General features: G+C 46.0%; 3 long non-coding RNA genes across 3 annotated transcripts; all 3 read right to left on the bottom strand.

The window, feature by feature from the left end:
* Window positions 1–201: 201 nt before the first annotated feature.
* Window positions 202–5,134, bottom strand: LOC140693812 (uncharacterized). Its single transcript, XR_012069517.1, has 3 exons — window positions 5,008–5,134; window positions 1,746–1,818; window positions 202–372 (listed from the first exon to the last, which is right to left on the bottom strand). It is a non-coding gene; the product is annotated as an uncharacterized lncRNA (long non-coding RNA).
* A 345-nt stretch (window positions 5,135–5,479) lies between these two features.
* On the bottom strand, window positions 5,480–10,417 carry LOC140693795 (uncharacterized). Its single transcript, XR_012069499.1, has 3 exons — window positions 10,289–10,417; window positions 7,027–7,099; window positions 5,480–5,653 (listed from the first exon to the last, which is right to left on the bottom strand). It is a non-coding gene; the product is annotated as an uncharacterized lncRNA (long non-coding RNA).
* Window positions 10,418–10,763: 346 nt separating this feature from the next.
* Window positions 10,764–15,698, bottom strand: LOC140693801 (uncharacterized). The gene is made up of 3 exons (XR_012069505.1): window positions 15,570–15,698; window positions 12,308–12,380; window positions 10,764–10,934 (listed from the first exon to the last, which is right to left on the bottom strand). It is a non-coding gene; the product is annotated as an uncharacterized lncRNA (long non-coding RNA).
* Between the last annotated feature and the right edge of the window lie 205 nt (window positions 15,699–15,903).

Here is a 15,903-nt window from a genome sequence, read left to right as displayed (position 1 = left end):
CGGGTCAGTTTCCAGAACCTGAAAGGGCAGAAAGTGGAAGATCTGCCTGTCTTCAGCTTACTGGAGAGGCTCCGAGGTCCTTTCAGACTTGCCCAGTCCTGTTGAAGTCGACTTTATGGGAGACACGAAGAGAAGCTGGCCGAAAACATGGCTGCACGGATTGAGGAGAGATGCGAACACATTGATGAGAGATGTTCTGCTACAATAGAGAATACTGGCCTGGAGACAGCTGTAGAGGATAGCAGGCTCGAAAGGCATTCATGAGACATATTGAACCTCGCAGATACTAGCAGAAACCTACGGAGGGCCACCGTGGACTGGAGGAAGTTCCTCAATTCTCTGCTCCAAGAACGGGTCCAAGATCCCTGACGTCTAAAGAGAAGAGATGGCAGAGATGATAAAAACGCTCATGTTCTTGAAAGAGGTCAGATAATCCACACGACCCAAGGGGCAATTCCAAGCCATTCAGATCAAAGTGCACCAAGCCCAGGTAAGCCTTTTCCCAGGTTTGGGCCTAGCTATCAAGCACTTGCTCTTCCCTCCCCTCCACTCAGGCATCCATTTTGAGGGATCAGTACCTGAGCTGCAATGAAGCCAGTAAGAGAAGAGCAAGCCCCTCCTAGAATCAGAGTTCCTCTAGCTTCATCCTCTGTGAACAACAGGGAACCCCATAAAGGTCAAATACTCTCGTATGAAATAGATAGGAATTGAATACTTAGCTCCCACAAAGAAACGATGGCCTTCCGCTAGATTCAGCAAATGCTGGGATTATGTCCTCTCTGGGGTGAAGGGAGTGTGGTAAGTGAGGGGAATCTTTGACTGAACTTGAATCTGTATTAGGCCTCCGTTTTTCAAGACAGTCTAGGTAAATATTAGAAGTCAGATAGTGAACGGAACTGTAAAAGTCGCCAATGACATGAAAGACACAGCTTATGTGGACCGTCTTTCAATTGAGTCAAGCCCCCGGGGGCAATCTATCATGGGGGTGCAGACTTGGTTGCATTCAAGTGCTTTACCCAACATGATCGGATGATTAAGCGTTCTCATCACTGATAGAAGAACACCTGGTTCTCAGTAGCCTAGCATAGCTGCAGCAGGGTTCTCATAGCTATAATGCCTCTAGGTTCTTTGGATTCAAAGCTAAATGTATATATTTAGTTCGTTTCCTCTTGTATTTTCCTTGAGAGGGATGTTACACCTTGAAATGCCAACATTGACCAGTAGGTGTCATCGGGAGTAAAGGGCACCACATGCACAAGGGAATCCAAGCTTGGGGGTTATTTCATGTTTCCATTAGTTATTTCATGGTTCCTGTTGGTTTCGGAGGCTTCAACAGTAAAGAGCTGACATGACCCCTTTAACAGTTCGGACTGCTAGTTTGCATTCTATCTGTCTATGTTTTCCTTAGAGCTGACAAAATGTTACCGAAATTGACAAGTCTGGCTTCTAGGTCGATTTAGTATGTTTCAGAAACTAACTTCATTTTCGTATAACTCCCAAAACATTTATATCAATTCTATTAAATTTTTAAAGACTGCAAATGAGATATCAACACAATGTCAAAACTGGAGTCTTCGGACAATCCCTCCCACCACGGCTGTATAGAAACAAAGAGATAAAAAGAAATCACATTTCTGTGAAATGTATCTGGAAAGTGTTGATTCATCGATGCCCAGTTGACAGAGAAGCAGTGCAACCTGCGCTCACTCGCTCCCATGAACACAGCAATGGAAACATCCACTCACCCAGCCCTTGGCACAGGACACTTGCCGAAGAGAGGTCTGTTACTTCCAAAGACAGGATGAGGCCTCAGAACACCTGGAAGCAGGAGAAGGAAAAGCAGGGAATGGATACCAGTGCATGGTCTGAGCCCTGTTGATGGAGCAGTAAAGGTGAAACTCTCTTTAACTTGGACGCACACTCTCAAGCGGACAGGAGACATGGGATTGAAGGTGATGCGCTGAGTGTTAGAAGAGTGCACAGCAGATGCTTGGCTGACAGATCTCAAAGAATCCAGTGCAAAATATCCCCACAGTTGATTCTGAGACCAAGCTCCGAGCTGCCAAATTTGAGGTAGCAGAGGCAGCGTTCAGGGAGGGATAGGGCTACGGATGGTGGCACACGCTGAGTCTCAGGGATCCGGAGTGCGTTGTGGGATGTGGTGGGTCCTATCAAGAGAGCAAACCGACCTGGGACCCCAATGAGCAAGCAACGAGCCTGGCGCGCGCAGTTGAAATTATCGATATGTCCCATGGCCACACCCAGTGCATCTGCAGGACCAGAGACCAATTTGGCATTTTGCCAATAGAGCATGTGTGGGGCTGAATCAGAGATATTGTGCATCGGGTCTGAGGGATCCAGGGGGCCTTGGGTTTGAATTCAGAATGAAAAGCCTTAGGATCTGCTACATTCATAACCTGGGCTGTGATTATGGTTTGGTTTGAGGCACAGGATGTGCAACAGCTCTGTGGTTGGCTTCGTGCACCCGTGCCACAAGGATGAGAGGACAAGGAAGTGTGGTCCAAGACCACAGCGTGAGAAGAGGAAGGATTTCCTTCAGTTTATCTCTCAAAAGCGGATGCTACATTTTGGATGGCACCGGCACGGTTCGGCAGCGAGGACACCAAGTTCGGGCTGCGGGATCATTCCAGCAGGCCCTGATGTGTGACATCCATAGATATGCTTCCACTGGTGTTTCTGTAGACAGAGAAGCTCTTGGAAGAACTGGTTTCAGTGGGACATTCCCGTGGCACTTCAAAGCACAAGCGCACTCACACTCTGCTCTTCTGGAAACACTCCAAAATAACAGAGAGTAGAATGCAGAGCTGAGAACCTTTAGAAGCTCCATTTCCACCAGAGGAAGTGTCCTGTGCTCTTTCAGATTTGTGAAATAAGCGTAATCAAATTGAGGTTATCCTAATCGAAATAGTATGGGGGGTTCATCACAACAAAGGCAACACCAGCAATTGGAGATAGACCAGACAACACACACAGGAACAGGACATGGCATCAATGTCTAGGAAAATTTGTCCTCACAGAAATCCCATGCAATTGTGTAGAGCCAAGTGTCTAAAGTTTTCACTTAACCAAGCCCTAGAAGTCTACATTAGATACCTGAAATTACCTGACCAGTAGAGATGAAGAAATACAGTAAAAGGAAAAGGAAGTACCATTTTCAGTTCCAAAGAGATTGAAGGCCCTAAAGATAAGCTTTCAGACAACTAGACTGCAAAACGCTCTCCAGAGCAAGTATTGAAAATGGAGGTGAGGGAAACACTGAAGAACAACAGTGTCTCAGAATCACAAAAGGCAGAATACCAGAAAAGGGGAAGAGAAAGCCTAAAGACGAGCCAAATAATATCAGAAAACTCAGTGGATGAGAAAATATCAGGGCTAACATTCCGTCCTAAGCAGACGAGATATTGCAGAGGGACGCGTGAATGACTTTGAAGACAGGGGAACAGAAATCCCTCGGTCAGAAGCACACATAGGAAAGCAAGTGCAAACCAATGAAAACATTGCTGTTGAATCCTGGTTGAAGACAAGGCATGAAAGACTAAAATTCGAAAGAGTCCCAGATGGAAAAGCAAGAGATAAAGAAACAAACAATGTTTGAAAAGTTATGTGTAGAAAAATCAGACTGAAACTTGCTGAAAGCCAAGATAGAATCATCTAGGCGAATTCAGGAAGTACACAGCGTCCAAAAGAGGTGGAATCCCAATAGACTTAGCAGCAGCTGTATGATCCAAATCAACAAAGTTCATGAGCATCCCAGTGATTTAAAATGCGCCTGGAGGAAAGCAACATAGTCACAAGAGAACCTCCAGAGGGGTTTCAGCTGCTATCTCAGCAGCAATATTGCAGGACAGGGAGGAGTGCCAGGACATAGACCATAGCTTGAATGGCAAAATGCTGCCATCTAGGGTAGCCTATGCCACATGACCACCATTTCTAATAACAGCAGAGCTAGAGAATGCCACAGACCTGCAAATCTTAAAAGAATTCAGCAGTTCGAAACTTATCCTAAAAGAAAGGTTGAGGATTCTCCCCTGAAGGGATAAGCAGCAAGATGAAATGGAAAGAAGAAAACCCTTATTGGAAATGCAAGAAGAGCATGAGTGGAAAAGAAGAAACAAGAAGAAGGCAAGGAGGACATCAAAACCCTAAAGATGGGAGAGGGAAGCAGGAAATCATAGGGGATTGGAAGCACTCTCTTAAGGGAGTCAGCTTATATGACTCTCTGTTGGAAGCAAACGGAGAGATGCATGGCCTGACGTGTTTGCAAAGCAAACGAGAAGCAGACCAAGAAAGAATCAAACAAACAAACAACACAAAAAGGGTAGGGTAACATGAATATTCAAAAGAAATTACTCAAGGTGATGTCAAGGATCTTTCAGTACGCATCGACCCAGTATCGCGGCTTGAATGTACTCAGCACACCTGTATTCGGAAATCAGAGGCGTGCATTTATATTCGTAAATATTGATTCATATGAGCATATCGTGACCTAACCCAAATGCCGATTTGGAATCCAATGGATTCCTAGTCCGTGATATAGACTTGCAAGTCTTCCAACAGGATGAATGAATGCCATATTCTACACTACGTCGAGAAGAAATGGCACAAGCCTATAACGAGGAAAAGTAGCTCCGCAAAAGTGTACTAAGATCAAAAGAGACAGGCAGTAAAGTGCACATTGGGGATTGTATCATTCCTAGGAATTTCAGCCCCCTTGAAACAAATGGATAGATGTCCCGTGAATGCGGGTGTTTCAGCAGAAATCAACCGACGGCTATGTATTGCGGGTGTGCCCATATTACAGGAACAAGAGTTTCCCTTAGTGGGTCTCTGTGTACTGTGAACTGTTAGAAAGTTTAAAGACGTGTGAAACATTCAACTGAAAATGGACACACTTGCCTCCGTTGCTACAGTGCATACAGATCTGAACAAAAGGAAAGAGGGAAGAACAAAGGCCCATGGGACGCTAGTGGGTAGAATCACATTTACCTTAGGAACCTCTCGTCGGATGCAGCCCCTCCCCCAGCACTGACAAGATGCAGCAGCCATTGGGGATGGCAGTTAGCGGTTGGATTCCAGGTGGAATGTTGGTGTGTACCGCGAGGCTTGTTGTGGCTGGTGGATCCTAGGTAACCGGGCAGAGTTCTGTGGGTGGATCAGTGCGATGGAGGGGCTGCCGCCCTCTGTGGAGCTTGGCTTAGGTCTTTGGTCCGGGAAGCTGTGTCAGTTCGAGATACTGCTGCTGCCCAAAGACCTGAGTTCACGGGTCAGTTTCCAGAACCTGAAAGGGCAGACAGTGGAAGATCTGCCTGTCTTCAGCTTACTGGAGAGGCTCCGAGGTCCTTTCAGACTTGCCCAGTCCTGTTGAAGTCGACTTTATGGGAGACACGAAGAGAAGCTGGCCGAAAACATGGCTGCACGGATTGAGGAGAGATGCGAACACATTGATGACAGATGTTCTGCTACAATAGAGAATACTGGCCTGGAGACAGCTGTAGAGGATAGCAGGCTCGAAAGGCATTCATGAGACATATTGAACCTCGCTGATACTAGCAGAAACCTACGGAGGGCCACCGTGGACTGGAGGAAGTTCCTCAATTCTCTGCTCCAAGAACGGGTCCAAGATCCCTGACGTCTAAAGAGAAGAGATGGCAGAGATGATAAAAACGCTCATGTTCTTGAAAGAGGTCAGATAATCCACACGACCCAAGGGGCAATTCCAAGCCATTCAGATCAAAGTGCACCAAGCCCAGGTAAGCCTTTTCCCAGGTTTGGGCCTAGCTATCAAGCACTTGCTCTTCCCTCCCCTCCACTCAGGCATCCATTTTGAGGGATCAGTACCTGAGCTGCAATGAAGCCAGTAAGAGAAGAGCAAGCCCCTCCTAGAATCAGAGTTCCTCTAGCTTCATCCTCTGTGAACAACAGGGAACCCCATAAAGGTCAAATACTCTCGTATGAAATAGATAGGAATTGAATACTTAGCTCCCACAAAGAAACGATGGCCTTCCGCTAGATTCAGCAAATGCTGGGATTATGTCCTCTCTGGGGTGAAGGGAGTGTGGTAAGTGAGGGGAATCTTTGACTGAACTTGAATCTGTATTAGGCCTCCGTTTTTCAAGACAGTCTAGGTAAATATTAGAAGTCAGATAGTGAACGGAACTGTAAAAGTCGCCAATGACATGAAAGACACAGCTTATGTGGACCGTCTTTCAATTGAGTCAAGCCCCCGGGGGCAATCTATCATGGGGGTGCAGACTTGGTTGCATTCAAGTGCTTTACCCAACATGATCGGATGATTAAGCGTTCTCATCACTGATAGAAGAACACCTGGTTCTCAGTAGCCTAGCATAGCTGCAGCAGGGTTCTCATAGCTATAATGCCTCTAGGTTCTTTGGATTCAAAGCTAAATGTATATATTTAGTTCGTTTCCTCTTGTATTTTCCTTGAGAGGGATGTTACACCTTGAAATGCCAACATTGACCAGTAGGTGTCATCGGGAGTAAAGGGCACCACATGCACAAGGGAATCCAAGCTTGGGGGTTATTTCATGTTTCCATTAGTTATTTCATGGTTCCTGTTGGTTTCGGAGGCTTCAACAGTAAAGAGCTGACATGACCCCTTTAACAGTTCGGACTGCTAGTTTGCATTCTATCTGTCTATGTTTTCCTTAGAGCTGACAAAATGTTACCGAAATTGACAAGTCTGGCTTCTAGGTCGATTTAGTATGTTTCAGAAACTAACTTCATTTTCGTATAACTCCCAAAACATTTATATCAATTCTATTAAATTTTTAAAGACTGCAAATGAGATATCAACACAATGTCAAAACTGGAGTCTTCGGACAATCCCTCCCACCACGGCTGTATAGAAACAAAGAGATAAAAAGAAATCACATTTCTGTGAAATGTATCTGGAAAGTGTTGATTCATCGATGCCCAGTTGACAGAGAAGCAGTGCAACCTGCGCTCACTCGCTCCCATGAACACAGCAATGGAAACATCCACTCACCCAGCCCTTGGCACAGGACACTTGCCGAAGAGAGGTCTGTTACTTCCAAAGACAGGATGAGGCCTCAGAACACCTGGAAGCAGGAGAAGGAAAAGCAGGGAATGGATACCAGTGCATGGTCTGAGCCCTGTTGATGGAGCAGTAAAGGTGAAACTCTCTTTAACTTGGACGCACACTCTCAAGCGGACAGGAGACATGGGATTGAAGGTGATGCGCTGAGTGTTAGAAGAGTGCACAGCAGATGCTTGGCTGACAGATCTCAAAGAATCCAGTGCAAAATATCCCCACAGTTGATTCTGAGACCAAGCTCCGAGCTGCCAAATTTGAGGTAGCAGAGGCAGCGTTCAGGGAGGGATAGGGCTACGGATGGTGGCACACGCTGAGTCTCAGGGATCCGGAGTGCGTTGTGGGATGTGGTGGGTCCTATCAAGAGAGCAAACCGACCTGGGACCCCAATGAGCAAGCAACGAGCCTGGCGCGCGCAGTTGAAATTATCGATATGTCCCATGGCCACACCCAGTGCATCTGCAGGACCAGAGACCAATTTGGCATTTTGCCAATAGAGCATGTGTGGGGCTGAATCAGAGATATTGTGCATCGGGTCTGAGGGATCCAGGGGGCCTTGGGTTTGAATTCAGAATGAAAAGCCTTAGGATCTGCTACATTCATAACCTGGGCTGTGATTATGGTTTGGTTTGAGGCACAGGATGTGCAACAGCTCTGTGGTTGGCTTCGTGCACCCGTGCCACAAGGATGAGAGGACAAGGAAGTGTGGTCCAAGACCACAGCGTGAGAAGAGGAAGGATTTCCTTCAGTTTATCTCTCAAAAGCGGATGCTACATTTTGGATGGCACCGGCACGGTTCGGCAGCGAGGACACCAAGTTCGGGCTGCGGGATCATTCCAGCAGGCCCTGATGTGTGACATCCATAGATATGCTTCCACTGGTGTTTCTGTAGACAGAGAAGCTCTTGGAAGAACTGGTTTCAGTGGGACATTCCCGTGGCACTACAAAGCACAAGCGCACTCACACTCTGCTCTTCTGGAAACACTCCAAAATAACAGAGAGTAGAATGCAGAGCTGAGAACCTTTAGAAGCTCCATTTCCACCAGAGGAAGTGTCCTGTGCTCTTTCAGATTTGTGAGATAAGCGTAATCAAATTGAGGTTATCCTAATCGAAATAGTATGGGGGGTTCATCACAACAAAGGCAACACCAGCAATTGGAGATAGACCAGACAACACACACAGGAACAGGACATGGCATCAATGTCTAGGAAAATTTGTCCTCACAGAAATCCCATGCAATTGTGTAGAGCCAAGTGTCTAAAGTTTTCACTTAACCAAGCCCTAGAAGTCTACATTAGATACCTGAAATTACCTGACCAGTAGAGATGAAGAAATACAGTAAAAGGAAAAGGAAGTACCATTTTCAGTTCCAAAGAGATTGAAGGCCCTAAAGATAAGCTTTCAGACAACTAGACTGCAAAACGCTCTCCAGAGCAAGTATTGAAAATGGAGGTGAGGGAAACACTGAAGAACAACAGTGTCTCAGAATCACAAAAGGCAGAATACCAGAAAAGGGGAAGAGAAAGCCTAAAGACGAGCCAAATAATATCAGAAAACTCAGTGGATGAGAAAATATCAGGGCTAACATTCCGTCCTAAGCAGACGAGATATTGCAGAGGGACGCGTGAATGACTTTGAAGACAGGGGAACAGAAATCCCTCGGCCAGAAGCACACATAGGAAAGCAAGTGCAAACCAATGAAAACATTGCTGTTGAATCCTGGTTGAAGACAAGGCATGAAAGACTAAAATTCGAAAGAGTCCCAGATGGAAAAGCAAGAGATAAAGAAACAAACAATGTTTGAAAAGTTATGTGTAGAAAAATCAGACTGAAACTTGCTGAAAGCCAAGATAGAATCATCTAGGCGAATTCAGGAAGTACACAGCGTCCAAAAGAGGTGGAATCCCAATAGACTTAGCAGCAGCTGTATGATCCAAATCAACAAAGTTCATGAGCATCCCAGTGATTTAAAATGCGCCTGGAGGAAAGCAACATAGTCACAAGAGAACCTCCAGAGGGGTTTCAGCTGCTATCTCAGCAGCAATATTGCAGGACAGGGAGGAGTGCCAGGACATAGACCATAGCTTGAATGGCAAAATGCTGCCATCTAGGGTAGCCTATGCCACATGACCACCATTTCTAATAACAGCAGAGCTAGAGAATGCCACAGACCTGCAAATCTTAAAAGAATTCAGCAGTTCGAAACTTATCCTAAAAGAAAGGTTGAGGATTCTCCCCTGAAGGGATAAGCAGCAAGATGAAATGGAAAGAAGAAAACCCTTATTGGAAATGCAAGAAGAGCATGAGTGGAAAAGAAGAAACAAGAAGAAGGCAAGGAGGACATCAAAACCCTAAAGATGGGAGAGGGAAGCAGGAAATCATAGGGGATTGGAAGCACTCTCTTAAGGGAGTCAGCTTATATGACTCTCTGTTGGAAGCAAACGGAGAGATGCATGGCCTGACGTGTTTGCAAAGCAAACGAGAAGCAGACCAAGAAAGAATCAAACAAACAAACAACACAAAAAGGGTAGGGTAACATGAATATTCAAAAGAAATTACTCAAGGTGATGTCAAGGATCATTCAGTACGCATCGACCCAGTATCGCGGCTTGAATGTACTCAGCACACCTGTATTCGGAAATCAGAGGCGTGCATTTATATTCGTAAATATTGATTCATATGAGCATATCGTGACCTAACCCAAATGCCGATTTGGAATCCAATGGATTCCTAGTCCGTGATATAGACTTGCAAGTCTTCCAACAGGATGAATGAATGCCATATTCTACACTACGTCGAGAAGAAATGGCACAAGCCTATAACAAGGAAAAGTAGCTCCACAAAAGTGTTCTAAGATCAAAAGAGACAGGCAGTAAAATGCACACTGGGGATTGTATCATTCCTAGGAATTTCAGCCCCCTTGAAACAAATGGATAGATGTCCCGTGAATGCGGGTGTTTCAGCAGAAATCAACCGACGGCTATGTATTGCGGGTGTGCCCATATTACAGGAACAAGAGTTTCCCTTAGTGGGTCTCTGTGTACTGTGAACTGTTAGAAAGTTTAAAGACGTGTGAAACATTCAACTGAAAATGGACACACTTGCCTCCGTTGCTACAGTGCATACAGATCTGAACAAAAGGAAAGAGGGAAGAACAAAGGCCCATGGGACGCTAGTGGGTAGAATCACATTTACCTTAGGAACCTCTCGTCGGATGCAGCCCCTCCCCCAGCACTGACAAGATGCAGCAGCCATTGGGGATGGCAGTTAGCGGTTGGATTCCAGGTGGAATGTTGGTGTGTACCGCGAGGCTTGTTGTGGCTGGTGGATCCTAGGTAACCGGGCAGAGTTCTGTGGGTGGATCAGTGCGATGGAGGGGCTGCCGCCCTCTGTGGAGCTTGGCTTAGGTCTTTGGTCCGGGAAGCTGTGTCAGTTCGAGATACTGCTGCTGCCCAAAGACCTGAGTTCACGGGTCAGTTTCCAGAACCTGAAAGGGCAGACAGTGGAAGATCTGCCTGTCTTCAGCTTACTGGAGAGGCTCCGAGGTCCTTTCAGACTTGCCCAGTCCTGTTGAAGTCGACTTTATGGGAGACACGAAGAGAAGCTGGCCGAAAACATGGCTGCACGGATTGAGGAGAGATGCGAACACATTGATGACAGATGTTCTGCTACAATAGAGAATACTGGCCTGGAGACAGCTGTAGAGGATAGCAGGCTCGAAAGGCATTCATGAGACATATTGAACCTCGCTGATACTAGCAGAAACCTACGGAGGGCCACCGTGGACTGGAGGAAGTTCCTCAATTCTCTGCTCCAAGAACGGGTCCAAGATCCCTGACGTCTAAAGAGAAGAGATGGCAGAGATGATAAAAACGCTCATGTTCTTGAAAGAGGTCAGATAATCCACACGACCCAAGGGGCAATTCCAAGCCATTCAGATCAAAGTGCACCAAGCCCAGGTAAGCCTTTTCCCAGGTTTGGGCCTAGCTATCAAGCACTTGCTCTTCCCTCCCCTCCACTCAGGCATCCATTTTGAGGGATCAGTACCTGAGCTGCAATGAAGCCAGTAAGAGAAGAGCAAGCCCCTCCTAGAATCAGAGTTCCTCTAGCTTCATCCTCTGTGAACAACAGGGAACCCCATAAAGGTCAAATACTCTCGTATGAAATAGATAGGAATTGAATACTTAGCTCCCACAAAGAAACGATGGCCTTCCGCTAGATTCAGCAAATGCTGGGATTATGTCCTCTCTGGGGTGAAGGGAGTGTGGTAAGTGAGGGGAATCTTTGACTGAACTTGAATCTGTATTAGGCCTCCGTTTTTCAAGACAGTCTAGGTAAATATTAGAAGTCAGATAGTGAACGGAACTGTAAAAGTCGCCAATGACATGAAAGACACAGCTTATGTGGACCGTCTTTCAATTGAGTCAAGCCCCCGGGGGCAATCTATCATGGGGGTGCAGACTTGGTTGCATTCAAGTGCTTTACCCAACATGATCGGATGATTAAGCGTTCTCATCACTGATAGAAGAACACCTGGTTCTCAGTAGCCTAGCATAGCTGCAGCAGGGTTCTCATAGCTATAATGCCTCTAGGTTCTTTGGATTCAAAGCTAAATGTATATATTTAGTTCATTTCCTCTTGTATTTTCCTTGAGAGGGATGTTACACCTTGAAATGCCAACATTGACAAGTAGGTGTCATCGGGAGTAAAGGGCACCACATGCACAAGGGAATCCAAGCTTGGGGGTTATTTCATGTTTCCATTAGTTATTTCATGGTTCCTGTTGGTTTCGGAGGCTTCAACAGTAAAGAGCTGACATGACCCCTTTAACAGTTCGGACTGCTAGTTTGCATTCTATCTGTCTATGTTTTCCTTAGAGCTGACAAAATGTTACCGAAATTGACAAGTCTGGCTTCTAGGTCGATTTAGTATGTTTCAGAAACTAACTTCATTTTCGTATAACTCCCAAAACATTTATATCAATTCTATTAAATTTTTAAAGACTGCAAATGAGATATCAACACAATGTCAAAACTGGAGTCTTCGGACAATCCCTCCCACCACGGCTGTATAGAAACAAAGAGATAAAAAGAAATCACATTTCTGTGAAATGTATCTGGAAAGTGTTGATTCATCGATGCCCAGTTGACAGAGAAGCAGTGCAACCTGCGCTCACTCGCTCCCATGAACACAGCAATGGAAACATCCACTCACCCAGCCCTTGGCACAGGACACTTGCCGAAGAGAGGTCTGTTACTTCCAAAGACAGGATGAGGCCTCAGAACACCTGGAAGCAGGAGAAGGAAAAGCAGGGAATGGATACCAGTGCATGGTCTGAGCCCTGTTGATGGAGCAGTAAAGGTGAAACTCTCTTTAACTTGGACGCACACTCTCAAGCGGACAGGAGACATGGGATTGAAGGTGATGCGCTGAGTGTTAGAAGAGTGCACAGCAGATGCTTGGCTGACAGATCTCAAAGAATCCAGTGCAAAATATCCCCACAGTTGATTCTGAGACCAAGCTCCGAGCTGCCAAATTTGAGGTAGCAGAGGCAGCGTTCAGGGAGGGATAGGGCTACGGATGGTGGCACACGCTGAGTCTCAGGGATCCGGAGTGCGTTGTGGGATGTGGTGGGTCCTATCAAGAGAGCAAACCGACCTGGGACCCCAATGAGCAAGCAACCAGCCTGGCGCGCGCAGTTGAAATTATCGATATGTCCCATGGCCACACCCAGTGCATCTGCAGGACCAGAGACCAATTTGGCATTTTGCCAATAGAGCATGTGTGGGGCTGAATCAGAGATATTGTGCATCGGGTCTGAGGGATCCAGGGGGCCTTGGGTTTGAATTCAGAATGAAAAGCCTTAGGATCTGCTACATTCATAACCTGGGCTGTGATTATGGTTTGGTTTGAGGCACAGGATGTGCAACAGCTCTGTGGTTGGCTTCGTGCACCCGTGCCACAAGGATGAGAGGACAAGGAAGTGTGGTCCAAGACCACAGCGTGAGAAGAGGAAGGATTTCCTTCAGTTTATCTCTCAAAAGCGGATGCTACATTTTGGATGGCACCGGCACGGTTCGGCAGCGAGGACACCAAGTTCGGGCTGCGGGATCATTCCAGCAGGCCCTGATGTGTGACATCCATAGATATGCTTCCACTGGTGTTTCTGTAGACAGAGAAGCTCTTGGAAGAACTGGTTTCAGTGGGACATTCCCGTGGCACTACAAAGCACAAGCGCACTCACACTCTGCTCTTCTGGAAACACTCCAAAATAACAGAGAGTAGAATGCAGAGCTGAGAACCTTTAGAAGCTCCATTTCCACCAGAGGAAGTGTCCTGTGCTCTTTCAGATTTGTGAGATAAGCGTAATCAAATTGAGGTTATCCTAATCGAAATAGTATGGGGGGTTCATCACAACAAAGGCAACACCAGCAATTGGAGATAGACCAGACAACACACACAGGAACAGGACATGGCATCAATGTCTAGGAAAATTTGTCCTCACAGAAATCCCATGCAATTGTGTAGAGCCAAGTGTCTAAAGTTTTCACTTAACCAAGCCCTAGAAGTCTACATTAGATACCTGAAATTACCTGACCAGTAGAGATGAAGAAATACAGTAAAAGGAAAAGGAAGTACCATTTTCAGTTCCAAAGAGATTGAAGGCCCTAAAGATAAGCTTTCAGACAACTAGACTGCAAAACGCTCTCCAGAGCAAGTATTGAAAATGGAGGTGAGGGAAACACTGAAGAACAACAGTGTCTCAGAATCACAAAAGGCAGAATACCAGAAAAGGGGAAGAGAAAGCCTAAAGACGAGCCAAATAATATCAGAAAACTCAGTGGATGAGAAAATATCAGGGCTAACATTCCGTCCTAAGCAGACGAGATATTGCAGAGGGACGCGTGAATGACTTTGAAGACAGGGGAACAGAAATCCCTCGGTCAGAAGCACACATAGGAAAGCAAGTGCAAACCAATGAAAACATTGCTGTTGAATCCTGGTTGAAGACAAGGCATGAAAGACTAAAATTCGAAAGAGTCCCAGATGGAAAAGCAAGAGATAAAGAAACAAACAATGTTTGAAAAGTTATGTGTAGAAAAATCAGACTGAAACTTGCTGAAAGCCAAGATAGAATCATCTAGGCGAATTCAGGAAGTACACAGCGTCCAAAAGAGGTGGAATCCCAATAGACTTAGCAGCAGCTGTATGATCCAAATCAACAAAGTTCATGAGCATCCCAGTGATTTAAAATGCGCCTGGAGGAAAGCAACATAGTCACAAGAGAACCTCCAGAGGGGTTTCAGCTGCTATCTCAGCAGCAATATTGCAGGACAGGGAGGAGTGCCAGGACATAGACCATAGCTTGAATGGCAAAATGCTGCCATCTAGGGTAGCCTATGCCACATGACCACCATTTCTAATAACAGCAGAGCTAGAGAATGCCACAGACCTGCAAATCTTAAAAGAATTCAGCAGTTCGAAACTTATCCTAAAAGAAAGGTTGAGGATTCTCCCCTGAAGGGATAAGCAGCAAGATGAAATGGAAAGAAGAAAACCCTTATTGGAAATGCAAGAAGAGCATGAGTGGAAAAGAAGAAACAAGAAGAAGGCAAGGAGGACATCAAAACCCTAAAGATGGGAGAGGGAAGCAGGAAATCATAGGGGATTGGAAGCACTCTCTTAAGGGAGTCAGCTTATATGACTCTCTGTTGGAAGCAAACGGAGAGATGCATGGCCTGACGTGTTTGCAAAGCAAACGAGAAGCAGACCAAGAAAGAATCAAACAAACAAACAACACAAAAAGGGTAGGGTAACATGAATATTCAAAAGAAATTACTCAAGGTGATGTCAAGGATCATTCAGTACGCATCGACCCAGTATCGCGGCTTGAATGTACTCAGCACACCTGTATTCGGAAATCAGAGGCGTGCATTTATATTCGTAAATATTGATTCATATGAGCATATCGTGACCTAACCCAAATGCCGATTTGGAATCCAATGGATTCCTAGTCCGTGATATAGACTTGCAAGTCTTCCAACAGGATGAATGAATGCCATATTCTACACTACGTCGAGAAGAAATGGCACAAGCCTATAACAAGGAAAAGTAGCTCCGCAAAAGTGTACTAAGATCAAAAGAGACAGGCAGTAAAGTGCACATTGGGGATTGTATCATTCCTAGGAATTTCAGCCCCCTTGAAACAAATGGATAGATGTCCCGTGAATGCGGGTGTTTCAGCAGAAATCAACCGACGGCTATGTATTGCGGGTGTGCCCATATTACAGGAACAAGAGTTTCCCTTAGTGGGTCTCTGTGTACTGTGAACTGTTAGAAAGTTTAAAGACGTGTGAAACATTCAACTGAAAATGGACACACTTGCCTCCGTTGCTACAGTGCATACAGATCTGAACAAAAGGAAAGAGGGAAGAACAAAGGCCCATGGGACGCTAGTGGGTAGAATCACATTTACCTTAGGAACCTCTCGTCGGATGCAGCCCCTCCCCCAGCACTGACAAGATGCAGCAGCCATTGGGGATGGCAGTTAGCGGTTGGATTCCAGGTGGAATGTTGGTGTGTACCGCGAGGCTTGTTGTGGCTGGTGGATCCTAGGTAACCGGGCAGAGTTCTGTGGGTGGATCAGTGCGATGGAGGGGCTGCCGCCCTCTGTGGAGCTTGGCTTAGGTCTTTGGTCCGGGAAGCTGTGTCAGTTCGAGATACTGCTGCTGCCCAAAGACCTGAGTTCACGGGTCAGTTTCCAGAACCTGAAAGGGCAGACAGTGGAAGATCTGCCTGTCTTCAGCTTA

This window comes from Vicugna pacos, unplaced genomic scaffold, assembly GCF_048564905.1.
Source record: "Vicugna pacos unplaced genomic scaffold, VicPac4 scaffold_20, whole genome shotgun sequence".
In the NCBI taxonomy this organism is placed as follows: domain Eukaryota; kingdom Metazoa; phylum Chordata; class Mammalia; order Artiodactyla; family Camelidae; genus Vicugna; species Vicugna pacos.
Note: the sequence above shows the minus strand (reverse complement) of the source record. Positions and strands in the feature narration are given on the sequence as shown.